The 27,195-nt window shown below is 42.4% G+C and overlaps 1 protein-coding gene across 10 annotated transcripts in view; it reads right to left on the reverse strand.

The window, feature by feature from the left end:
* CSGALNACT1 (chondroitin sulfate N-acetylgalactosaminyltransferase 1) overlaps nt 1-27,195 on the reverse strand; it is a 347,129-nt gene that overhangs the window by 292,695 nt on the left and 27,239 nt on the right. For 4 of the 10 annotated variants that reach the window (XM_053900993.1, XM_053901003.1, XM_019440614.2 and 1 more), the window contains exon 1: nt 607-728. The exons of 2 other annotated variants lie outside the window; for them this stretch is intronic. The gene's annotated coding sequence lies outside the window, so the exon portion shown is untranslated. Of the gene's footprint in view, nt 1-327; nt 347-606; nt 729-6,081; nt 6,203-27,195 lie in introns of those variants that run through there. 4 more of the 10 variants (XM_053900996.1, XM_053900994.1, XM_053900997.1 and 1 more) reach the window with 2 other exon arrangements.

Consider the following 27,195-nt stretch of genomic DNA (forward strand, 5'->3'; position numbering starts at 1 on the left):
ATGGAGATTTGATCACATCACACCCTTCACCGAAGTCTTCAGTGACCTCTGTTACCTGAATAAAGTCCAAACGCCTTAGTCCGTATGCGCTCTTGGCAACTTTCCCACCTTCCCACCTCTCCCCTTCACACTCCAAACCCTCCCAATTGAGCCACTGGTTGTGCCCTGTATTCACCTAGGTTTTCCCATCCTGAACCTTGTTATATACTGTCTAGCCCTCCTGGATGCACATCCTCTCTCACTCCTCCCCAAGCCCCATGTGTCCCCATCATACCAAATCCTCAAGCCCCAAATCAAAGCCTCACATGCCATATTAATGGCTCCTACCTGACAAGCACCAAGCTGTCATGGGTCTGGTCTAGGAGGAAAAGCACTGGGTTTTTTCTAGGTTTTTCACAGGTCTCCACTAAAGAGAGTAAATGTAGCCCAGCCCTGCAACAGCCCCACTCTTAGACCAGAGCCAAGGACTGGGATCCCTCCCCTCCAACACACACCCTCCTCAGCCCCCTTCCTGGTGTGCTCTAACTTCCCTCCTTATCTTATCTGATCAAAATCAACACCATGAACAGTCTTCAGGCTAAGAATAGTTCCCAAAGGGATACTTACACCCCTAAGGATATGTAGAAAGGGGTAGGAGAAGGCTGCAGAACCGCTCTGACCAGCTTGAGGGGTCCAGCCAACACGAGGCTGCTGCCCTTCTAATCCACTGACCAAAACCATCCTAGTCAGGGAAACTCAGAAGGGAACTTGCTCAAGGTTGTTACATCACAAGAAGGGGCTTACTTCTCCTAAAAGACTCAAGTAACTGGAGGACTGATTACTATCAGCGAGGCCACGTAGTATCTCACATGGGAAAACAAAGTTTACTCAAATACAAGGAATCGTCTTCTGGCTTGCAAGTCTCACTGGTTGATACAAAGTTACCAGATTCATTCACTTAAAAACATATTCTAAACAAAGTCCTGCACAATATCCAAACCTTGAGCTACGCAGTATGGCTAATTTTAGTTTTCCTCCAGGTAAGCTACACCTATCAGTGTTCTCTGAGCAACTGCCCATTCCCAGGGAGACACTGGCTCTTCTTCGCTCACCTGACACCTAGCTCTCAGAGGCCTCGCGTGCAGCGTGTGGTGATCTGGCTGCTCCATCCTCCCAACAACCAGCCATCCGCTCTTCCAGCCTCCAGGAAGACTAACACTCTACCCTGCACATGCCAGATGTTCTAAAAGGTTTGAAGGAATGAAAGAATAAGAGTCCCCCAAACCAGCCACACTTACTGGTTAATTAGGCAAATCACTTGGCCATCCCCACACTCTTCTCCGGCTCCCTTCCTCTGCCACTGCCTCCCCCACCCCTGCCTGGAAAAACAAGGCAATCAATGAAAGTGCTGCCAAAGAGGAGACAAGAAGAGTAACAGGGCATCTGAGTCACACTTGGACCCCTGTTACATAGGGGGTTAGATGAGCTTTTCCAAAGCACCACTAATACTCTCTTTAAAAATCTATTTAAAAATAGATTTCTAAAGTCTCCCCACCCTACAATCACACACGGCCCTTACAGAGGAAGCCACAGCATGGAAGAGAGTGGTTCATACCCTTTCCTTTGTCAGTGAACCCACCAACCCTCCCCAATTTAACATTTAACTCATTTAAATTAAGGAAAATTCTATTTCCAGCTCAAAGAGGATTTCACAAAACAGCAAAGGGTCATTGTCCCTGTGGTGTGTGAACCCAAGCCCGGCTCCACCCATATCTATGTTGTGGGGAACAGAATTTCCTCAACATCCTCAAAGGAAACATTACTTCCTAAAAGGAAAACCGCAGTGGAGACTGATGGTCACCTCCGGTTGCAGTCAGGCCACTGTCGTGCAGGCAATCAAGAATGTGAAAAATGCCAGTGCTAAAATCAGACACTGGAATACACTGAATCAGGTTTAAAGGAGTGCCTTTTCCCAGCCTGAAGTCCACAAAACATCCAGAAGAATCTCTTTTTTGTCTCTGACCACAAAGGAAGAAGAGGAATCATTTTGATGGGGAAAGAGTAAATAATGGTAATAAATGTCTGTCGCTCCTGTGCCACAGATGCCTCTAAAGGTCAGGGTCCCCCCAGGATGTGACTCCAGGCACTGGCCTTGTGCTGTGGGCCCTCATTTCCCTTATCAGAGCAAAATCAACACAACAGACCATCCTCAAGCTAAAAATACTTCACAAAGGGGAAACTGTAACCGTAAGGCTGTATAGAAAGGGGCAGGAGGGGGGCCCTAGGGAAGCTCTGACTGGTCCAGCCAACATGAGGCTACTGCCTTTCTGACCTACCGACCAAAGTCACCCAAGTCAGAGAAATCCAGAAGGCAGCTCAAGAAAAAAAGCAGCATGAGGTGAAATAGGATTTGAGCACACCAACAGTGTTGATGGAAATACTGGTACAAAACCCAGGAAATTCCCATTTGGTTGACAAATAAATCAAGCAGTTCTGTGTCCAAAGGCACTGTACAATTAAGCATTAACCAATTACAACATTTAACTCCCCATTAATAGCCCTGGGAACTGAGGGGCTCAATAACACCTCAGTCGCCAACCCGTTTACCAATTATTTCATTTAAAGCTGTGCGATTTAAGATAAGGACATTCGAGTGGGATAGGTCAGCCTCAGGAAGAATGATAATGCCTCTACCAGCACTGCCTAGAAGTAACACAGTATCAGAGATGGAGACCGTTTTTATTTAAAGAGTCATTGGGGTGAAGGAAGCCCTTCAGTCTGGTACTGAGGTCAAAGTAGCTGATCACATTACCTTGTTTTGTTTACGTTTTAATGTCAGAATAATGCAATAATTCCTACCTGCAAAGGAATACCTGTAGTGCATACATCTAAGTTGTAAAGCATACTGGTAAATTCAGCACCCATCATCATGAGTGTGCAAGTGCATCTATCACAAGGGAGTCCTGGCAAGGGGACATATTTTCATCGCTATTAGTCAGCATCTTTGAATCTGACCCACTGATTAATGACCACTCCAGATTTTAGGATCTTTTCCTGAAACTTGTGGTCTCCCATGATTAAGGCATTCCCAGGAATACACTGAGGAGGACGGGTTTCCTTTACAAGCCAATCAAGTGAAATAGAGCCAAGCCACTCCAGTTCTTCACCTACAAAACATGCTACCCAGTGTTCACGGTGAGTTAGGAAAGTCACATCCACAAGGCATGCACAAACCCACTGTAGTAAAGATACTCAACTACATTTGAGCCAAAGACTCAGCACTGCACCCAAAAAGAGGGTGCCATATGAAAGGCAAGAGGTGAGAAAGACTTCCTCCTCCTTACCTCTCCATCCTTTCTCCAATTGTACTCACTATCCTATTCATTCCCTATGAGTTTTTAAACCAAAAAAAGCACAGAAGTTCAGGGGGAGAGGGCACAGCCATCAACATTACATGGAGGGGTGGCAAGTGCCCCCTAACCCTGGAGAGGTCTAATGTCCACACATTCTTCTCATGGTGTCCCAATATACGACACCCATTATTTATATCCCAGTTCTGTCTCTTATACGTGTGTGGACTTAGACATGGTGTTTTACTGCTCTATGCCTGTTTCATCATTTGTGCATAATCATGTCCATCCCACAGAAAGGGATGACATCAGATAAAGTATGTGAAGTCCCCGTAAGCTGATTATTATTGTATACGTGTTTGTGTCTGTATTGTTGGTGTTGTTGTTGTTGTTGTTGCTGTTGTTGTTGTTGTTGTTGTTGTTAGGAGATATTGAGGGCAAGATCAGAAAACAGGGCAAAAGCTAGATTAAAGGATATGTTGCCCTACATTCTGATTAAATGCTTATAACAAGACAGGAACGTCTTTTCAGAAAAGAAATTAACCCTTCTTTAGATATTAGAAAGAGAACTTAAAGTTATGCCCAGTGGTCCATTGATGCCTATTGATATTAGAATTCATTCTCATTTAACAAATATTTTATATGTATGTATGATGCCAGGCACCAAGCTGGGCACCAGGAATACAGTGATAAACAAGAAAGCAAGGTCCTGGCCTCAAGGGGGTTATATTCTAGTTGGGGAAGGGGAGACAATAAGCAAGTGAACAAATTAACAGACAATTTCAATGCGGTGCTAAGAAGGAAAAAATAGGGTACAATGTTTCAGTCTAGCTGCTGGTGGATGGGGGAACTATTTTGGATGCGCTGGTCAAGGAAGGCTCACCTGAAGAAGTATAATTTAATGTAAGGGAATAAAGTGGTTCCAGTACAGGGAACAGCAAGTTCTCCAGGGGCCAGGAAGCCCTTGGCAAGTTCAAGGGCCTAGAAGAAGGCCAGGATGGCTGCATGCTTTAACAAAGTGCTTCTCAACTTGGCAAGCAGTGGAATCCCCAGGAGAGCCGTAGGAGCCCCTGATGTTGGAGTCTGCTCCCAGACTCGAATAGGATTGCCCTGGTGCAGCCTGGGCGTGGGGAGTTTGCCAGGCTCCCCAGATGTTTCTGAAGCACATTCCAAGTTGAGACCCACACAGGATAAGCTGGCAGATGAGGCTCAGTAAAGAGTCCTAGGGCACTTGGGGATTGAGGCCTTCCTCTTTTAAAGGCCACTTCCAAACCTTTGTTCCTGTCAGCAACTACACCAAACACACAGGTGAAGGCCAGGTTGGAGCACATGTCCACAGTAGGTGGAAATGACTAATTACTTTTTATTTTCACTTCACTGCCTGGAAGCAGGCAAGACTATGTGTGTGAAGTATTTACTCCCTGGAGGTTTGACTCTTCCTCCTGAAGGAATACTTCCAGGAAAACGTTGCTAGTAAATCGGCTTAATCCCTATCCCTATAAATTATCTGCGACTTCTGAGTTAAAGTGTTTTTAAAAAATACCAAAAAGAAGGCATAAATTAATTGTAATTATCTCTGTCATCCCATAAAATGCATAATTAAAAATTAACACAGCATGACAATGGATGGGGAGTGAACAGGGTCTATAATCCAGATGTCGAGAAATAATGACCAGCCGAGAGACAGTCGGGCAAGGTTGCTGCTGTCATCTGGCCTATTTTATGGCACATGTCATAAGGCGGTAAAATCACCTGTAAAAGGACGGTTCCTGTAAAAGAAGTAGATCATCATAACGACTGTGGGTTTGGTGACAAGAAGCACACCAAAGTCACCATAGTGGTCTCCTCCCGGGAGGGAGGCAGGAGAACAAAGAACACCTTTATCAGAAATACTTTATTTCTTCCATTTCAGAAGCACTGAGGCAAACATGGCACAACGTTAAAACTCTTCATTAATTCTAGGGAGTGGTCCATGAATGCTCCTGCTATTACTGCCTGTACTTTTCTGTATGAAAAAAGAAAAGAGAGCATGTTTAAAGGGTAAAACTTCTTCATTTAACACTTCTTGTATAATGCGTTAAATTGGGCTGAAACCCTGTAATTATTTCTTCCTTACGGTTTGCCAGTTTCGGAGGCCGTGCTCCTGAATTCTTCACCAGCATCTGTGCTCCTGTTATATTAATGCTCGGGAGCTGTGAATCGCCTACTAGACTGTCTAGTTCACATTCTCCCCTGTTATTCAATGGAATTACCCCTCAATCTCCCCTCTGACACTTCTTCTAAAAGTACCCCAGAAAGGATTAATTAGACAGTCACCATATTCTCCAAGGAAGACAGACTCTGTGGTTCACCACCCCACCAGAACCCTGCTGCTACCTCAGAGATTTCGGGTCAATCTTTACATATTCTTTTTTTTTCTTAATTTACACTTTCAATATAAATATATTTTGGAGGGCAATTTGACTTTAGGCTCTTGTATGTCTTTAAAGGAGAATTCATAGTCCTTGTGCCAAGTCAGGCCCAATAAAAAGTAAGTAATCATCAAAAGTGATAGTTTAGCAGTGCTGGAGGGAGAATAGACAGAAGCTGAAAGTTTTAAAACTGCTATTTTCAACCTGAAATGTTTATCAATCAATTTTACAGCAGCGGAAAACATTTCCCTCCTGCAGGAAGGTGGGGCGGGGAGGAAGCAGAAAAAGACACAAAGGAAGAGATTCCAACAAGTTCAACAATAAATTTTAACAGGACTCACTTTGGTGATGAAATATAGTAGATCAAATCTTGTATGCTGAATGGCAGGAAGTAATGTATTCCAGCACTGTAGTATCTATTTAAAGGGACAGCACATGGGAATGCAAGCTGGTGCAGCCACTCTGGAAAACATTATGGAGGTTCCTCAAAAAACTGAAAATAGAACTACCCTACGACCCAGCAATTGCACTACTAGGCATTTATCCAAGGGATACAGGTGTGCTATTTCGAAAGGACACATGCATCCCCATGTTTATAGCAGCACTATCAACAATAGCCAAAGTCTGGAAAGAGCCCAAATGTCCATTGATGGATGAATGGATAAAGAAGATAGATATATACACACACACACACACACACACACACACACACACACACACACACAATGGAGTATTACTCGGCAATCAAAAAGAATGAAATCTTGCCATTTGCAACTATGTGGATGAAACTGGAGGGTATTACGCTAAGTGAAATTAGTCAGAGAAAGACAAAAATCACATAACTTCACTCATATGAGGACTTTAGGAGACAAAACAGATGAACATAAAGGAAGGGAAGCAAAAATAATATAAAAACAGGGAGGGGGACAAAGCAGAAGAGACTCATAAATATGGAAAACAAACTGAGGGTTACAGGAGGGGTTGTGGAAGGGGGGATGTGCTAAATGGGTAAGGGCCACTAAGGAATCTACTCCTGAAATCGTTGCACTACATGCTAACTAATTTGGATGTAAATGTTAAAAAATAAAAAATAAAACAAGTTAAAAAATAAATAAAGGGACAGCACAAATAAAACTTATATGAAAGCTTCTAGAGTACAAATTGCTAAGTCAACGTTACTACACTTAAAAATTAGTTTTTGCGGCGGGGTGGGAGGACCTCCTGGGTGGCTCAGTCGGTTAAGCATCTGACTCGATTTCAGCTCAGGTCATGATCTCACAGTTCTTGAGATTGAGCCCTGTGATGGGCTCTATGCTGACAGTGCAGAGCCTGCTTGGGATTCTCTCTCTCCCCCTCTCTCAACCTCTGCCACATTCTCTCTCCCTCTCTCTGTCAAATTTAATAAATAAGCTTTAAAAAAAGAATTAGTATTTTTCAGAAGCTTAATTGCCCAATGTATCTCAGGCAATTAAAAAAGAAGAACACTGAGTGTCCCCTAATTTATTTCTATTCCCAGCTGACATGTGGCTTGCCCACAGGTGGCCATTTCCTGCCTCTTTGCTGGGATGTCCCACACTCTTCAAAACTAGGAAAGGGTAAACTAACAGCATGTGGCATCTTTGACATGCCTGGAATGAGTGGGCTAGCCACTTTCAAATCTTATTTCATTGATTTTTCTCAAGAATCCCAAATATGGTATCATCTCCAGTTTACCAATGAGGAAGCTATGTGTCCAAGATCACAGAAGTAATAAAATGGTGAGGCCAGGTTGGAACTCATGGCTATTCAACTCCAAAACTCACACTCCTTCCTTTGTACCCCGCCCAACTACATAGGAACACTAAGAGTACAGATGCGCCAAAGAAGATCTTAGCTGCCTGCACTAGGTACCAAGGAATGGTTGTAATGGTTGTAATTCACATCGCCTACCTCTATCAGTGAACACTCTATTTCTGAAGATTTATTCTGCTTGTTCTCCAAGGGCCTAAGTGGCCCTGGAGTACTTCTACCAAACTACCAAACTGAGCACATCCTAAAGACATGCCCACAAAACTCTTCCTTATTCTCCATCAAGTCTCTGCACTCCAACCACCACCATCAAAAAACAGACGCACCAACCACTGCATTTCTTTTAATTGCCTTCTGGACCAAAATGGTACCAAGAAAGAAAAAAATCACGCGGACAATTTCTGTTACCTTACTAAAGATAGGTGACCATCTCACTGCGGTCCCTAAATGCACATATAGCAACACCGGCAGCATTTTCAAAACTGTGCAGAGGGCAGAGTTTGACAGGAAGCATCCCAGCTGTGGTAACTGACTGCTTGCCATAAGAGCTACTAGGTGAACCCTGTGCAGAACATTTAAAAATGTCATTATAAGGAAACACAGTCACAATCTTCCCCTCCAACAAAAAATATTTTCAATAAACAGCCTAGAATGTTCTCTCTTCCTCCTGTCTCCCAACACCCAATCCCATCACTTTCAGGAAAGCTCACGTGATTAGTACCCGTCTACTCTAAATAGCTCCTTTATCCTGAATTCCCAGATTCTCCTTTATTGCTGAATTATCAAATAACGGTTTGTGCTGGTTTGTGAGATTTTAAGCCATTTCACAAGGACTGGGCTCTGTCGAGGGTATACAGAGCCATTGGACAATTTCTGCTCTCAGGAAGGTGAGCCACACTGAACAGAGAGGGATAACAAGCCACATACTGTACCACATAAGAGATTTGGGGAGCACAAAAGAAAGGGGTAGGGAAAGAAGTTCAGGAAAGGCCTCAGGTAAGAGGTAGCATTTCAATGGGTTCTAGATGCTGAATTGGATTTCCTCAAAGAAAACTTTGTAAAGAGGGATGAAGATTTAGTAGATATGGGAGTTGAATTGTGGCCCCCAAAAAAGATATGTTGAAGTCCTAACTTCCAGTACTCAGAATGTGACCTTATTTGGAAATAGGGTTGTTGCAATTAGGTAAGATGAGGTCATACTGGAGCAGGGTGGGCCCTTAGTTCAATATAACTGGTACCCTTACAAGAAGACACCCATGTGAACATAGGGACACACAGGAGAATGCCATGTGACAATAGTCAGATTTGAAAGATGCAGCTACAAGCCAAGAAACACTAAGGAGTACTTGAAAAATACCAGAACCTGGGAACAGGCAAGGAAGGATTCTCTCTTACAGGTTTCAGAGGGAGCATGGCTCTGCCCACACCATGATTCTGACTTTCAGCCTTCAGAATAGAGACAACACATTTCTGTTTTTTAAGTCACCCATTATGTAGAACTCTATTATGGCAGCCCTAAGAAATTAATGCAATAGGGGATTGGAAGAAAGAGGAAAAAAAACAAGATGTGGTGAAAGGCAACCACAGAAGATATTCACAAAATGACTTTCTGTAACTTGCAGGAGACCTATGCCCTACTTTACTTTGCTGAGAATGAGCTCACCTCAGCATCCTCCCCTCTGCATCCAAACGGTTCTCTGGCTTTACCTCACTTCCCTGCAGCCTGTCCTTAAATGAAGGAGCTGTTTCTCCTTTCACAGGCTAGACCTGCTACCTTGCTTTAATTACTTGAATCCAAGGACTTCCCATTCATCATTTCTATGTTTTACTCCAATTATTTCATACCTCCATTGTCTGCTGAGTAAACCACAGATAACTTCCTACAATTCCACTTTCCCTCTTCCCAATCCCCACAGGCTGACCTCCCATCTTTTCTATTTAAAAGAAGCCTAGGGTAGATTCCTCCACTCTCTCACTGCCCATTCACAACTCAACCTTTCATTCAATGACCTCTCCTGACCTGCCTATGGAAACAGTTATGGAAGGATGGCTGGTCAGTCTGCCTGATCACTGACTCTTACAGACGCTATCGTTTTCACTTTCCACAATATTTTTGTGTTGCCTCACATGAACATCCACTTTCCCCCTACATGAAATGCTCTCTTCTTCTGGCTCCTGGAAGAACACACTGTTCTCCACTCACCTCCCTGACTGCTCCTTTCCTGTTTCCTTTCTTGGTCAAGATCATTTTGGTGCTCCTTTCCCATGTCACCACTGTACTTTGTACTGACCTCTGTTATGGCAGTTCTGCCCTATACCTTCAGTCAGTCAGAGCTTACGTTCGAACACCATTACACGCTCCACATGAAGGGTAAAGGCCTTACCATGGTATGTGTGGTGGAGTCCTAATTCCTCAGTCTCATTACCTGCGCTATTGTTGTCATACATTCTAAAAAGTAGGTTAGGGGACACCTGGGTGGCCCAGTCAGTTGGGCATACAACTCTTGGTTTTGGCTCAGGTCACAATCTCACGGTTTGTGAGTTCAAACCCCGCATTAGGCTCTGTGTTGGCAGCTCAGAGCCTGCTTGAGTTTCTCCCTCTCTCCCTCAATCCCTCCCCCCAACCCCCTCTCAAAATAAACAAACTTTTTTTTAAGTTACAAATATACAATACAGTGCAACTATTTTGCTTTGAACAATGTTCTTTTAGAATTAAAAGTAGGAAAAATTGAATTTTTCAATTCAATTACCTTCATTTATTTCATACCCAGTGTTCTTCATTTCTCTGTAGAGACCCAAAATTCTATCTGGTATCATAATCCTACTGCCTAAAGACCTTTCTTTAACATTTCATGTAGCGTTGATGAGCTGGCAATGAATTTCCAGTTTTTGTTTGAGGAAATCTTTCATTCTCTTTCATTTTTGAAATAGATTTTCACTAGGCATAGAATTCTGGGTTGACAGCTCTTTGCTTTTAGCACTTTAAAAAATGTCACTTCATTATATTCTAACTTGCATAGTTTCTGAACAGGGATAATTATTATCTTTGTTCCTCTGTAATGTGTCCTTTTCTCTCTGGCTGCCTTTAGGATTTTCTTTTTTTAATTTTTTATTTTTATTTTTTGGTTGATAAACGTATGAGTATTATTTGCCTAGGTGTGTTTTGTTTTGGTATATTCATCCTGACTGGTATTATCTGAGTTTCTTGGGTCTGTGATTTGGTGTCACTAATTTTGCGAACTTCTCAGCCATTATTTCTCCAAATATTTTTTGCCTTCCCCACTCTATCTTCCATCTCCTTCTGGTGATCCAATAAAGTATACGTTCGACTGTCTGATACCATCCTGCTGGTCTTGGATGTTCTTTTTGTTTCATTCTGTTGTTGGTTTTACTTTTTTTCGCTTCAGTTTGGGTAATTTCTGTTGCCCCACAGGATCTTGCCCATTGTCCACCACTTCTATTACAGCAGTTAGTCTATTTAATCATAGTTATTTTAAAGTCCCTGCCAGATAGTTCCAACATCCGTGACATATCCAGTCTGATTCTAATGATTGCTTTGTCTCCTGTTTTTTGTTTTTGTGGCTTTCTTTTGTCTTTTCATATGCCTCATAGTTGTTTTTTTTTTTTTTTTTAAGTTTGGGCATCTTAGATAAGAGAGTAGAGGCGAGGTAAATATTTTTTTAATGCCTGGAAATGTGCACGCCTTTCCTTCTGCCTGGCCTTGAGTGTCAGGGTTTGCACTAATCTAATCGGGAGCTGGGCTGGCTTAGAAGTCTGTTGTTGCTGCGGTGATCCTCAGTGACCCACAGGCTAGTCATACCCTGTGCTCAGTCTATTTTATACCCTGAATGCCAGTCTATTTGTTTTCCAATGATTGCTGCACCCTTGGCCTTCAATCTTTTCTTTTCACCATGCCCACAGAGAAAGTCTGCCTCTTGCAAAGTAGTTACTACCTCATGCTTGTTACCCTGGTGATGGAGTGGGGATAGAGAGTGTCCTCTGTTATTCTGATTTATCCCCAATGTTAGGCAGGTACCATATCCCTGGATCTTGGGGAAGATGGCCTATTCGGTGATCCTGTCCATCCCTCAGTAACCCTGCCCTCTCCTGAGTTCAGAGTCCTGAATCCAGCTTGTAATCTTGCCCCTCTCCCACCAGGGTTGAGGTGTTTTTTTTTTTTCCTGTTTTCTTCCCCAGCTACAGAAAGATTTTACCAGTGCCCAAAAGATGATGGTGTTTGTTGCCTCTCTCCCAAAGCAAAGCTTCTGTTCTATAGAGGAGATACAAAAGAAATCTAGGCAAAATTTCTTGCCCTTTTCAGAGCAGCTGCTGTTTCTTCTCCTGGTTCGGCCCCACAGATAACACTCTCCCTGTACTTTCTCAAACTTTTCTGTGAGTGACTAGCATAGTTCATGGAGAAAAACTTGCAAGAAGGTACAAACCCCCCCCCCATGTTTGCAACCCCGAGGGCTTCCCTCACTTTCGCCAGTGCTCACTCAGCCAGCCTGCACCATTCTCCAGTCACCCTGGCTGAATTCCTCTTCAGTAGCTCACACAGTGCATTAGTGCTTGTGTCTCATCCCTCCCTGCGAACGCCCACCTCTCTCTATGTTCTGGATCTTGCACCCTCAGTACTATCTTTGGCTCAAGAACAGTTGTTAACTTGCTCTTTGTCCAGTTTTTTTTCACTGTAAGGTTAAGAGCAAAGTGCTTTCCAGATCTTTCCATCCCTCTGCATCTTCAACTGGAAAATGAAATACCTCTTTGCATTTTCAACCTATTCACTCCACCAAGAATGACCTTTTTACTCACAGACATATGTATCTGTGCTATGCAGATGTTGGGGGTTTTGTATATAATTATCATCTTAAGAAATAACTGCTTTTGGCAGGGAAGAGGAATGGAATGAGCTTAGTTACTGAGTCCCAAGCACAGTGCTTGATGCTTTTGCATTTTCTAATTTAAGCCTTATAACTTAAAAGGTATCTATATTATGAACCAAATTTGTGGCGTGAGGGAACTGAAGCTCAGTAACTTGCTGAAGGTCACATAACTGCGAAGTGGCAAAGTTGAGATTCAAGTCTGGATCCTCCAAAGGCTATTCCCAGCATCCGGCTCTGCCCCACCAGCTCTACTGGGCCTGGCCAACCTGTGTGGCTGACTGCACAGTGGTTTCTGTTCACAGTGAACATGGAGGCCACTTGACACAAACTTTTGTGACCATAAAGAAGGAGGTTCATAAGGCCTTGGGCTGGGACTTGGGAGCTGCCTGGTGAAATGCCCACACCCTTTCAGAAAAGGCCATTATAGAAACACAACATGTAGGGGCACCTGAGTGGCCCAGTCAGTTAAGCATCCCACTCCTGATTCTGGCTCACGGCATGATCTTGAGGTTCATGAGTTTGAGCCCCGTGTCAGGATCCGCACTGACAGCACAGAGCCTGTTTGGGATTTTCTCTCTCTCTCCCTCTCTCTGTCTCTGCTCCTCTCCAGCTCACATGTGCTCACTTGCTCTCTCTTTCTCTCTCTTTCTCAAAATAAATAAATAAACAGGGGCACCTGGGTGGCTCAGTCAGTTAAGCATCCAACTTCAGCTCAGGTCATGAGTTCACTTGTGAGTTCAAGCCCCACATCAGGCTCTGTGCTATTAGCTCAGAGCCTGGAGCCTGCATTGGATTCTGTCTCCTTCTCCCCACAGCAACCCTCCCCCTCCCCCCGCCCCGCTCACTCTTTGTCTCTCAAATGTAAAATAAAACATAAAAAAAATTTTTTTAATAAATAGACATTAAAAAAAGAAGAAGAAAGAAACACAGCATCTAGTCCAAACCCTCAGGATCCATCCTCACCGCCAGGTCTCAGAGTGTGTGCCTGGCAGGCAGGTGGGAGGGATAGACCACCAGTTGAGTGGCCGCTGAGGACCGAGCATGCCTCACAACCACAGGGAAAGTCTGTGTAGGACTGAGCTTCCCTTTACCCCTCCTCATGTCACCCCACCAGGCGCACTAAGTCACTAATGAGCAACTTTAATTTCCTTGGAGGAAGCCGCTGCCATTGTATCTCATTCAATACAGGTTCAAGGGAAAGTTACTTTGTGTGACAGAAGCGAGGTACAACAAATTTACTGTGTGGCTGCTGCCATGGCCGATATAACAAAGGATTGTTCCAGGGGGTCACAGAGACAGAGAGCACGTAAGAGGAGATTACTGACAATGTGGCAGCACAATGGCCTTTCAAGTCTCAAGGCTACGAGTTCACTGCCAGGTCTCCAGACTCTGTGTGTACAGTATATGGATACTGACAAATGCAACAAATTCTATAATCACCACCACAGTACCTTAAAAAACAGTCCCACTACTGCAAACATTCTCTTCAAGTTCCTCTTTGTGTCGTTTTGGGATTAGGATAACACCAAACAGCTAGCAGGCCCTGGTTCCCAGGACCCAATTCCCTGAGTTCTCGATCAGGACCAAGTTAGCCACAACCCCACCTTGGTTGCCCAGGAACCACAAACCCATACCATATTCCTGTAGACTATTTTCTTCAAGGCAAGAGACCATTTCTAGTTTCTCACTCTTTAATCCCAAAAGGGTTCCTTAATCTAGCCTCGGGCACTGCTATGTAGCAGGCACCAATATCCCCAAGGCCCAGGAGCCCTACAACAGCCCCTGCCCTGTCCACACAGTCAGAGGTTGGAGCATCATGAGCCTCAGCTAACTCTCTCCCTGGAGCTGCAGGGCTCAGTGCCAACGGTCCACATTTATGATGCCTGAAAGGTTCAGAACATAAAAGGCTTTAATTTCTTATCCATTTTCCTGTTGACAAAGTGAAAGCCAAACAGTGAAACTGGAACAAATGTGCACAGTTCCTATGCTGCGTGAACAATTCCTGTGCTGTGTACACAGTTCCTGTGCCGTGTGTACAATCCGTATGCTTCAGAAATGCATGGTCACCAGAAATGCATCTGTGTTTTTAAAATAATCCAATTGAGCACATTCTCTTTTCTTTTTTCTTGCCATCAGTGTACTGTTTTTATTTTATATGAACTTACAATTATCATAGGCAATGTTTTCCCATCATGAATACTTAGTAATTTTTTTAATGTTTATTTATTTTTGAGAGAGAGAGACAGACAGAGTGTGACCAGAGGAGGAGGGGCAGAGAAAAGAGGGAGACACAGAATCCAAAGCAGGCTCCAGGCTCCAAGCTGTCAGCACAGAGCCAGATATGGGGTTCGAATCCTCAAACCATGAAATCATGACCTGAGTGGAAGTCAGATGCTTAACTGACTGAGCCACCCAGGAGCCCCAAGTACTTAGCAATTTTCAAAAACACTGCTTTGATCATGTTACTTCCCTGCCCCAAAACACTTCACAGTTTGCCATTGTTTACTTGATAAAGTCCAAACCATTTAGCCATCCCTAAATTTGCCCACATTGCCTCCCATGATGCCTCCATACAAAGCTATGCTCTGATTCCACAGGACTTTTTTCCAAACTACCCCCTACCCCCTCTGCAAGTGTGGCCCCATGAAACCCTCTCAGGCCAAGAAGAAGAATGAATTTCCTCCCTTACCTAGATTTCTATAATCCACACTCTTCATCAGCCCAAGCCAGCTTGAGCTGTTATGGCTGTTGACAGACCTCTCTGCCCTACAAGATCTCCCAGGATCAGAAAGAGTTGAGGGGCACCTGGGTGGCTCAGTCAGTTAAGCATCTACTTCCTCAGGTCACGATCTCACAGTCCATGAGTTTGAGCCCCGCACCAAGCTCTGTGCTGACGGCTCAGAGCCTGGAGCCTGCTTCAGATTCTGTGTTTCCCTCTCTGCCCCTCCCCCACTCACACTCTGTCACTCACAAATGAATAAATGTTAAAGAAAAATTTTTAAAAAAGAAAGAAAGAAAGAAAGAAAGAAAGAAAGAAAGAAAGAAAGAAAGAGTTGAGCTTCTCCTAAGTAGCTGTCTTTGCCTTACTGACACTGTGAACTGGATAAAGAATTCTTTTCCTCTTACCTGCTCACTGTTAAAAAGCTGAAAGCTAAATTTGTCTCCTATGTCTAGCAAAACATACAGGACCCTGTGGCATAGATTTTGTACAGTAACTTAAACTTGAGCTCTGGCTAAAATCATAAGCCCTACCCTTATTTTTTTCTTTGACTCATTTGTCTTTCTGACTTGTTTTATGTTGCTACATGTATATATGTTTCTAGAGGAAGGATGAGAATGTATAAGAAAGTGATTTCATTCCTGACCATGCCTGGCACAGACATCCTGCACTCTCCACGATACAAAGTTGGCAAGGGGCAGTTTACATGCTGATATTTGTCATTATATGAAGATGTCCCTGGAAGTAAGTCATTATATGAAGATGTCCCTGGAAGATGTCCCTGGAAGTAAGTCAGTCAGGCTGCTGCTGTTACAACCAACCAGGATTCATAAGATACTTAACCCTGCTGAGGTAAACAACACTGAAGCCCTGATCCAGCCACAAGTCAGAAATTTCCCATTGCGTTAAGATATTTTCAGAAAAACTGCAAGAATATCCATACTTGCCAAAGCCATCTACGTGCGACCCCTATCAAAATCCCAATGGCATTTTTCATTGAAATAGAAAAAACAATCCCGGGGTGCCTGGGTGGCTCAATCGATTACGTGTCAGACTTTGGCTCAGGTCATGATCTCACAGTTTGTGGGTTCAACCCCCACATCAGGCTCTGTGCTGACAGCTCAGAGCCTGGAGCCTGCTTTGGATTCTGTGTCTCCCTCTCTCTCTGCCCCTCCCCTGCTTGCTTGCTCTCTCTCAAAAATAAATAAAAGCATTTTTTTTAATTTTTAAAAAAAGAAAACAAAAAGCAGTCCTAAAATTCATACAGAACCAGAACAGACCTCAAAAAGCTAAAGCAATCTTGAACCAGAAAAACAAAGGCATCACACTTCCTGATTTTAAACTATATTACAAAGCTATAGTAATGGGGGGGAAAAGTATGGTATTGGTATAAAAACAAAAACAGATATCAAAGGAACAGCATACAGAGCCCAGAAATAAACCCATGCTTAACAGTGAATGAATTTTTGACAAAGGTGCCACCAATTCACAATGTGGGAAAAGAGTCTCTTTAAATGTTTATTAATTGATTTTGAGAGAAAGAGAGAGAACATGAGCAGGGGAGGAGTAGAGAGAGAGAGAGACAGAATCTCAAGCAGGCTCTACACTGTGGCTATGCGTGGAGCCTGACACAGGGCTCCATCTCACAACCATGAGGTCATGACCTGAGCTGAAATCAAGAGCTGGACACTAACTGACTGAGCCACCCAGGTGCCCTAGGACAATCTCTTTAATAAATGGTGCTAGGAAAACTGGATATCCATATACAAAAGAATGAAATTGGACCCCTATCTTATACTATACACAGAGATTAACTCAAAATGGATTAAAGACTAAAATTTAATACCTAAAATGTAAAACTCCTAGAAAGAAAGAAAATCTTATTTACAATAGTATCAAAAACAATAAAATATTTAGGAATAAATTTAACCAAGGTGGCGAAAGGTCTGTATAGTAAAAACTATAAGAACTTAGTGGAAGAAATTAAAGACGACACAAATGGAAAGATACCATGTGTTCACAGATAGGAGGAATTTATATGGTCAACATGTCACCTGTTACCCAAAGCCATCTATAGATTCAATGTAATCCCCATCAAAATTCCAACAGCATTCTTCACAGAAATAGAAAAAGTATCCTAAAATTTATATGGAGCCAAAAAAGACCCAATCCTGAGAAAGAAGAACTCAGCTAGAGGCAACATACTTCCTGATTTCAGATTATATTATGAAGCAATAGTGATCAAAACAGTATAGCACTGACATAAAAATGGACCAATGGAACAGTATATAGAGAGCCTAGAAATAAACCCACATATATACAATCAATTAATATGTATCAAAGGAGCCATGAATACTCAGTGGGGAAAGGATAGTCTCTTTAATAAATGGTACTGGGAAAAATGGACAACCACGTGAATGAGATTAGATCCCTATCTTACACCACTCATAAAAATTAACTTGAAATGGCTTAAAGACTTAAATTTAATGCCTAAAACCACAAAACTCCTAGAAGAAAACATAGGAGAAAAACTTCTGGGCATCAGTCTTGGCAGCAATTTCCCAACACGACATCAAAAGCAAACGCAACTTTTGCAAAATAAACAAGTGGAATTATGTCAAATGAAAAAGTTTCTGCACAGCAAGGAAAACAAACAACAAAATGTAAAGGAAATCTGTAGAATGGGAGAAAATATTTGCAAGCCACATATCTGATAAAGAATATCCAAAATATATAAAGAATTCTTATAACACAACAGCAAAAAATTAAGTAACCTGATTTAAAAATGGGGATTAGGAGTGCCTGGGTGGCTCAGTCGGTTAAGCGGCCGACTTCAGCTCAGGTCATGATCTCACGGTCCGTGAGTTCGAGCCCCGCGTCGGGCTCTGTGCTGACAGCTCAGAGCCTGGAGCCTGTTTCAGATTCTGTGTCTCCCTCTCTCTGGCCCTTCCCCATTCATGTTCTGTCTCTCTCTGTCTCAAAAATAAATAAACGTTAAAAAAATAAATAAATAAATAAATAAATAAATAAATAAATAAATAAATAAAAATGGGGTTTATTCAGAACAAAAATGTTTCCAAAGAACATACAGATAGCCAGCAGGTACATGAAAAGATGCTCAACATCACTTATCATCAGTGAAATGCAAATAAAAACCACAATAAGGTGTCACCTTACATCTGCAAAGATGTCTAGTATCAAAAAAACAAGAGATAATAAATTCTGGCAAGGATGTAAAGAAGAGAGAACCCTTGTATGCTGTTGGTGGGAATGTAAACTGGTATAGCCATTACGCAAAACAGAATGGAGTTTCCTCAAAAAATTAAAAAACAATATATCCCAGCAATCCTACATCTAGGTATATATCCAGAGAAAATGAAATCACTATCTTGAAAATATATCTGCATTGCAAATTTATTCACAATAGCCAAGATGGGAACAACCTGCATGTCCACTGATGGATGAATCAAGAAAATGTGGTATGTATTTTACTTTTTTTTAATGTTTATTTTTTTAATGTTTTTTTTAATGTTTATTTTTGAAGGAGAGAGAGACAGACACAGCATGAGTAGGGGAGGGGCAGAGAGAGAGGGAGACACAGAATCTCAAGCAGGCTCCAGGCTCTGAGCTGTCAGCACAGAGCCTGATGCAGGGTTTGAACTCACAAACCATAAGATCATGACCTGAGCCAAAGTTGGACACTTATATATATATACATATATATACACACACACACACACACACACACATATATATACGTGTGTATATATATATATTCAATATTACATATAAAACTGTATTTATACATATAAAAATATATAAATATATAAAATATACACACAATGGAATATTATACATCCATAAAAACGAAGGCAGTCCTACCATTTGCAGCAGCATGGGCAAACCTGGAGGGCATTCAATACTAAGTGAAATAAGCCAAATAGAGAAAGACAAATACTATATGGTATCACTTACGTGCAGAATCTTAAAAACAACAACAACAACAAAGGAACTCATATCATAGAAACAGAGTAGAATAGTGGTTTCTAGGGACTGGTGGGGGAGGTGGGTAGGGGGATGGGAGACGGTTGGTCAAACAGAACAAACTTCCAGTTATAAGAGGAGTAAGTTTTAAGGACACAGCATGCTGACTATAATTGATAACACTGTATTATACACTTGAAATCTGCCAAAGGAATAGATTTTAGGCATTCTCACACACACACAAAAAGGTAACTATGTGAGGTGAGAGATGTAAATAAACTCGATTGTAGGAATCCTTTCATATTGTGTGTATATATATCAAATAATCACATTGTATACTTTAAATATATTACAATTTTATTTGTCAACTAAACCTCAGCACAGCTGGGGTCGATAAAAGAAAAACTACAAGACAATGAATGCCAAAAGTTAAATGCTCGGGGCGCCTGGGTGGCGCAGTCGGTTAAGCGTCCGACTTCAGCCAGGTCACGATCTCGCGGTCCGTGAGTTCGAGCCCCGTGTCAGGCTCTGGGCTGATGGCTCGGAGCCTGGAGCCTGTTTCCGATTCTGTGTCTCCCTCTCTCTCTGCCCCTCCTCCGTTCATGCTCTGTCTCTCTCTGTCCCAAAAATAAAATAAAAAACGTTGAAAAAAAAAAATTAAAAAAAAAAACAAAAGTTAAATGCTCAAATATCTTCGGATGATGGTAAAAGCAGGCTTCAGCAAAACTCCCCGTGCTGTTACCAGGTCTAGACCTTGATCTTCCCTCTGGCTACACAGCTTCTTGTCCACTGTTAAAGCCGCTCATTCAACAAGTGTTTATTTGAGTCACTTCCCTGTGGGAGTATGCCTGGCAATGCTAGCTGCCTACATTCTCCTCCCTCCTTTACCAACAGAACCCCAACTTGGCTCCAGGCAGCAATGTATCCTCCTTAAAAAACAAACAAAAACAACTTCATTTCCGACTCACTCTTGCAGCTAAGGACAACCTACTTCCTGCCAGTGAGATGTGAGCAGAAGCTGGCTGGTTGAGGCCTTCCAGGAAAGCTCTCCTATTCCTAATAATAAGAGAACACTCAGCTGGTCTATACCTTTGACCTCACCATTCCCTTTACTACTGCCTGAAAGACAGATGTACTGACAGGGGTACAAGAGCCATTTTGTAAACCTGAGTAGAAAGCTAAAGGATCCTGGGAGCTACCACGCCAGTCCTGGATCACTGCCTCTGCACTTCTTGCTGCATAAGAAAAATAAACCCTCATATTTCAAGCCAGAGTTTTAGGTCTTCTAGTACACAGAGCCAAACTCAATTCCTAAGTGATGCAGGAAAAGTGGTGTGTTTAATAATAAGAGAGATAAATAAGACCTAATCCCAGCCCTCAAATGGTTATAATCTATCAAGGGGAGATAAGAAACTCAGAGGAATAATCATAATACCAGATGGAACGTGACAAGCACATGAGCCATAGCTGGGGTGCTAAAAGAGTTCAGAGCAGGGAGAAATGGCTTCTAGCTAAAAGCACTGAAATTGGGCCACTCTGCACTAAAATCTGACATTTATCTCACCTGGAGAGACACTATTCTCCAGTGTCTTTATTCCAAGAGAATAAATCTCTACCAATGGAACCGCACGCATCTGAGCTTCTTAAGGAGTATTTTCAAGCGGTGACTCCCCTTCCACGGACAGGGCTGAGGACTGTGGCTGTGCCAGGTGTGGGCGTGGGAATGTGTCACTCTGATTCTCTCTCTCCACTCCCTCCCCTTCCCCTGTCCATCCGCCCACTTTTTCTGAGAGTCCTAAATATGTGCTTTCAGGGCCTAAAGGGGAAAAACTTTCCTCCATCTCTCTCCAGATGATTCTGGTGCTGCTGGCTCTTGCCCAAGAATGCCCTGGCAGAGGATTTGGGTTGCATGTTTTAAACCATCATAACAAAAGCCTTGATAAGGAATCTGAACCTAATGCCTGCACTGTGCAAAGGCCTCTAGGCCATCTGAGCTCATCTCCTGTAGGAGCTGGACAGCGAGGACATCCACAAAAACACACCAACAGGTTTGCAACACTGTTTTCCAGATAACATACAGGCCGGGCAGTATACAGGGGTCATGAGAAACAGCCACCAAAATGTGTACCCAGCCCTCTCCCTGCTGGAACTTGGCCACCTTGAAATGTTCCCTGCTGGGTTCTAGATTCATGGCTGGTGCCCACGAACCGCATGAGAGATATCTGCCATGTCTTCCTTGTGGAATCACTCGGTGAGTCCTCTGTCACTGGCGATCTCCACGACCCGCACCCCCTACCAGAGCATACTGGCTTCTCTCTCTCTCCCACTCCAAGTCCCTGACTTACCCATAATCCCAAATGGGGGAGCCACCTTTCATCCCCACACTGTGCTCCACGCATGCCATAAGCAGGGGCTGCTCTGTGCCTTCTGCATCCCCGCCTCTACCCTACACACCATTCAGTATTCACACCCTCTCTTTTAAAAAGTGCCACTGCACACTAGGACTGGGCCCCAAGTTCACCAGGCCAGGCCAGACAGAGGGCAATGTGCTAGGCATAAATCCCACCTCACCCTCAGAGCTGACGATGGTTGCTAACTCTCAGGGCCATCCTGCTTGGTCCACACTCTTTCTCTGGAGGTTCCTTGGTCCTCCTTGTAAACAACACCCTGCAGACCACAAAACTGGTGCTCCAGATGCCCAGAACAAGCCAAGACCTCAAGCCCTCTGCCTTTGCCAACCCCACCCCACACATATAAAAGGATTCTAATCCAAAAACAATGGAAAGCACAGCTTTCACTATGAAATAAGTAACTACAAAAATATTTTACCCAAAACACATAGGCTGTAACAAGTCAACAGAATTCTGTTTGTCACCCAAAAGGTTAAATTTGAAAAGAGCAATGTCTTCTTACCATATCACATAGTCAAAAAATATCATGCACTATATTGAAAGCATATTTACATCTAATGAGCTAGACTACATGTGCAAATTAATATATGCTAATTGTCTTTGGCTGTTTCTTTTACATAAAGTCAATATTTTTATGGATCATTAAATGTATCCCTTAGCATATTAATTTCAAAAGAAAAATTAATAGCTATAAAAATAAATTCCCTGGCACAACCAATATAAAGATTTAGAACTAAAACTGTTGCTATAATAGAGTATCTTAACATGCTGGCTACCAAACACATAGTAAGTCTCCAATTCAAGAAAAAATAAAGTTTGTATCAAATTCTTTTCTGTGTGTGATTTAAAGCTGGGTTAACTGAGTTTGGCTGAAGTGCTTACATTGGAATCCATACATTTTGAATGGTTTAAAATAAGTACCTATTGATGTCTTTTTTTATAATCGGATGAGAAAAAGAACATAAAAACCAAGAGGGCAGCAAAAAGAATCAGGCCTTGAGGCCCGCTGACTGCTCTCTCCCAGAAATTGACACAGCACAGTGTCTGGCACAGAACAGGGCTCAAAACTTTTATATAAATGAATGAATGAATGAATGAATGAATGAACTGTTCACAGTAATCTATGATGCCTTTAGCTAATAAACATAATACTAACAGCTAAAATTTCTTAAATACTTACTATGTACCAAGTACCCTAAAATGGAGGTAGTCTCCTCGATTCACAGATAAGAAAACTGAGGCCCAGCAAGCTTAAGTAATATGCACAAGTGACAGAGCCAAGATGCAAATGCATGTGTGGCCACGAAACTGTCAACACCATCTACACATCACTTCCGTAACCTAGTGCCCACAGGCGGTTACTCAGGGTGTGCAGATATGAGCCTGTGGCCACCAGATACAACCTGGGGCCATGACCAGATACCTCCAGCCATCCCACAGGAGGGCCACACAGCTCTTAGGATTCACCCCAGTCCAGACATGTGGTGGGACACCAACCTTGCACACCCAGAAACCCAGTGAAACCAGCAAGTTTAACTCAGAGTAACCAATCCTACAGTGCTGCACATGTTTGGAGCACTGATTCTTTAGCGATGGGAAATATCATCACAGGGACCAGCATATTCTCCCAATTAATAATACCTGTGACCTGGGAAGCTAAGTAATCATCAGAACGCTACTGGGGAAACGAAAACAAGAATGGGTCCAGTCATTTCAACACGTCTTTCCAGAGCAATCGGACTATGTATTTGTTGGCTGTCACTACCTGCCACAAATCTGTGCTCTGGGGACAAAGTGTAGCAAGGCAATTCCAATGTCGTCTCAAGAGTCTTCCTTCTCAATGTCTCCACGTTAGAGCAAGCCTCTTTATTCACTTAGGCTACAGTTTAGCTGAAGTCCAGGGAACTCTTCACCTCTTTAAAAAGACAGCATTCTGGGCTCTGACCTGAAGGCCCAACAGACTGATATCAAAATTTAAGGCCAAGTCTTATTTCCCTTATTTTCATGTTTTTATATGTGGTAGGACTTTTGGCATAAGTCTATAGAACTGAAAACAATAGCATACATGTACGCGTTTCATATTTTTAACATACTAATGAAAGACAAGTTTGCCAATAACAACAACAACAAAAAACAACCATTAGCACTTTATATTAGCTATCTAGTATAATTCTATCAGTGAGAATGTCACAGCATTTTCATGCTACCCAAATACCACCTAAAATTCTGAAATGAATAAATGTTTATCTTACACCTCAAGCTTAGCTGACTGTTGGCCCTCAGGTTAGCAAGAGCAAAAAAAAAAAAAAAAAATGGAATTTATAAAAACTAGCCACTAACAAGTAGATGCTGCTGAGATAAAAGAGAAAGTGAATGCCGAGGGAGAGGAAGTAAGTCAACCGGTTTCTTATGTTTCAAGGGTACAGAGGTCATGGTTAGCTCCTCCCACACTGTGACTTTCTTTTTGGAAAAAGTACCTCCTTTGAAAAGCTCATAATTAAGTTTAATGATGCACCTTCACCATTTAGTGGTACTCTACATGAGAAAATTCTATAAACCCTTTGGAAAATTCAAATGCCTATACTGTGATCTATAAACAGTCCTTGTCCCAAATTCAAATGAAAATGAAGACCATAGATTTGATACAGAGCTCTAACATATATAATTCCACTCTTAACCAAACAGTCTATCTTTAAAGGATAGGAGACTTTTTCATATCAATAGAAGTAGTAATATACTGAGATGCCTGGGTGGCTCAGTCAGTTAAGCATCCAACTCTTAATCTCAGCTTGGGTTTTGATCTCAGGGTTGTGAGTTCAAGCCCCACATTGGGCTCCACACTGGGCAAGAAGCCTACCTAAAAAAATAAATAAAAGAGACAGTAATATACTAACATTTATTTTGTGGAGGGGGGCTTCAAATATCCCATTTCTAAAACCCTAGGATTTTCTGGCTTTTGAGTGCCAAACCCCCCACAATGTGGAGTTTCTGCATAAAACCTCCCTGCTGGCTTCCCAGTGTCCAGTCACCTGTTCAAGGCTTACTCAGGGAAGGTGGATCCAGAAACACGCTTGTGTTCATTACCTTGGCTGCTGTGACAAATTACCACCAACTTGATGGCTTAAAACAACACAAATTTACTCTCTTATAATTCTGTTGGTCAGAAGTCCAAAATAGATCTCACTGGGCTAAATCAACAGGTCAGCAGAAACACAGGGTAGAATCTTCTGGGGGAGAATCCATTTCTTTACCTTTTCCCTTTCCAGAAGCCACTTTCATTCTTTGGCTAGTGGCTCCTTCTTCCATCTTCAAAACCAGCAATAGCTGGTTGAGTTTCTCTTACACTGACTGCACCAGTCTGGTTCTGTTTTCTTCAACACACCTTCTTTGACTCTGTTAAGACTAGTGACTGGGGGCACCTGGGTGGCTCAGTCGGTTAAGCATCCAACTCTTGATTTCGGCTCAAGTCACCTTCTTGTGGTTTGTGATTTCGAGCCCCACATCAGGCTCTGAGCTGAGCACACAGAGCCTGCTTGAAATTTTCTCTCTCTCTCCTTCTGCCCCTCCCCCTCTTGTGCTGTCGTGCTCTCTTTCTCTCAAAATAAATAAACATTAAAAAAAAAGACTAGTGATGACATTGGCCCCACCCACATAATCCAGAATTATCTCCCCATTTCAAGGTCCTTAATCCTAATCACATTGGCAAAACTCTTTTTGCAGGTAACATACTCAGATTCCAGAATGTGGCCATCTTTTTTTTTTTTTAATGTTTATTTATTTTTGAGAGACAGACAGACAGAGTGCGGGAGGGGTGGGGTGCAGAGACAGACAGAGAGAGACAAAATCCAAAGCAGGCTCCAGGCCCCAAGCTGCCAGCACAGAGCTACCAGCACAGGTACCAACACGGGGCTTGAACCCACAGACTGTGAGATCATGACCTGAGCCGAAGTCTCAGACTTAACTGACTGAGCTCAGACTTAACCGACTGAGCAACCCTGGTGCCCTGAATGTAGCCATCTTTGAGAAGCCATTATTTTGCCTACCAGAAATTTTTTTTTTTCAAAAGGGAAGATGACAATTTTTATTGTTATTACAAAAGCAATATTTTTAACTTCACTCATTTAAATAATTGCAAGAGCAACTATGGGCTTAATCCTCACACAGGCACCACATCAGGCACAGTAGCTACAAATCATAAGAAAAAGCCTTCTTTACCTTGGATCCCCACAGTTCCTAACTAGAGCATTCTGCCATGCTTTGGAATTAGGTTAAAAACCCCAGAAGACCTACTCCATTCCCTTGAATTCTATTTTTTTTTTAAATGAGAGTTACCTGTACTGTCTAGTAAAAACAAGTCACTAAATCCTGACCTGAGAGGATTAATAATAAATAATCTAATATAATAATATCTAATAAATAAGGGTTGATAAAATGCAATGAAGGTTCAAGGAGTTCCAAACAAGGCATGAATATAAATCTATTCTGCTCAGGTGTCCCAGGTTCCACAACCTTGTGGGCTCCACTTCAGACACATTATGTGCTCTGTGTGTCCTGCTTACATGACATGACCTTTCAGGGAGGTTAGAGGTTGGCATGGGGGGGGAGGGTCAAGCAGGAAGGAGGGTGCCCTATATTCCCTTTTTCAGATCTCCAGGCCCACCCTCTGTGAACAGGGAACTTTACTCAGAGCCCCTCTCCAATCCCTACTGCCTCTGATGGGACTTCATCATGATCTTTGACACACAAATTCCAATATTGCGTTTGCCTACCCTTCATCTCCTCATGACTGCTGCTGTTTAACTTGACCCTGATTTCATTCTTACCCAACAAGCTGCATCAGATCGATTAAACAGAGTTTTCCTTGGACAATCTGAGTAACTGCCCATTTCCAAAAGGGTGGAGAATTCCAAGGCACTAATCTCTTTGGCAAGCATCTCCCAGTGCAGCATACCCTCCATACTAGGGTGTGGTTCTGGAAAGCACAGCTATCAGAACCATTGCCTGTTGGCTGCCCAAGAAACTAGAGAGTCTCCGGTATGGTTCCAGAAAGCATCTCGATAAAGAAGATAGAGCCCAAGACAAGCCACCAATAAACCTGAATTTTTGCACGACTCTGTAGCCATTAGGGAAAGTCATGGGGCCTTGAATTTCTTAACAAAATATTGGTATCCTGCCTGAATTGCCTATATATTAAAAAGCATATGAACTCCACATGTTTGGATTTTAAAAAGTATTATAAATAGTTACAAACTTCAAGATAAGTGAAAATTAAATTTTAATGCAACAATATTCAGGACCTTTAATAAATGAAATAGCCCTATGGTCCAAAAATGATACACAATTTTAAAAAAAGTATTTAAGACACAAAAAATTGTTAACTGCCTTAATAAATATGGAACATCCATGTAATCTAGTACTATCCAGCTACTTTTGTAAAATGGAAATAATACTTGTTTTTAGAATGGGTATAAAATTACATAAACAATATGTAAGATATATCGCGAGACAATGGAAGGAACATATGTCAAATGTTGGCAGAGATTTCCTCTGGAGAGCAAGTGTGTCAGTTAGAGATCTTTGGTTGCAAACAAGAGGGAGCAATTCTGACTAACTTAAACAAAACAATTCCAGGAGCTCAGGGGACTGAAATCTTGAACACCAAGCTTGTAA

The sequence above is a fragment of the Panthera pardus genome, unplaced genomic scaffold (genome assembly GCF_024362965.1).
Source record: "Panthera pardus isolate Hobbes unplaced genomic scaffold, ASM2436296v1 HiC_scaffold_13, whole genome shotgun sequence".
Classification (NCBI taxonomy): Eukaryota; Metazoa; Chordata; class Mammalia; order Carnivora; family Felidae; genus Panthera; species Panthera pardus.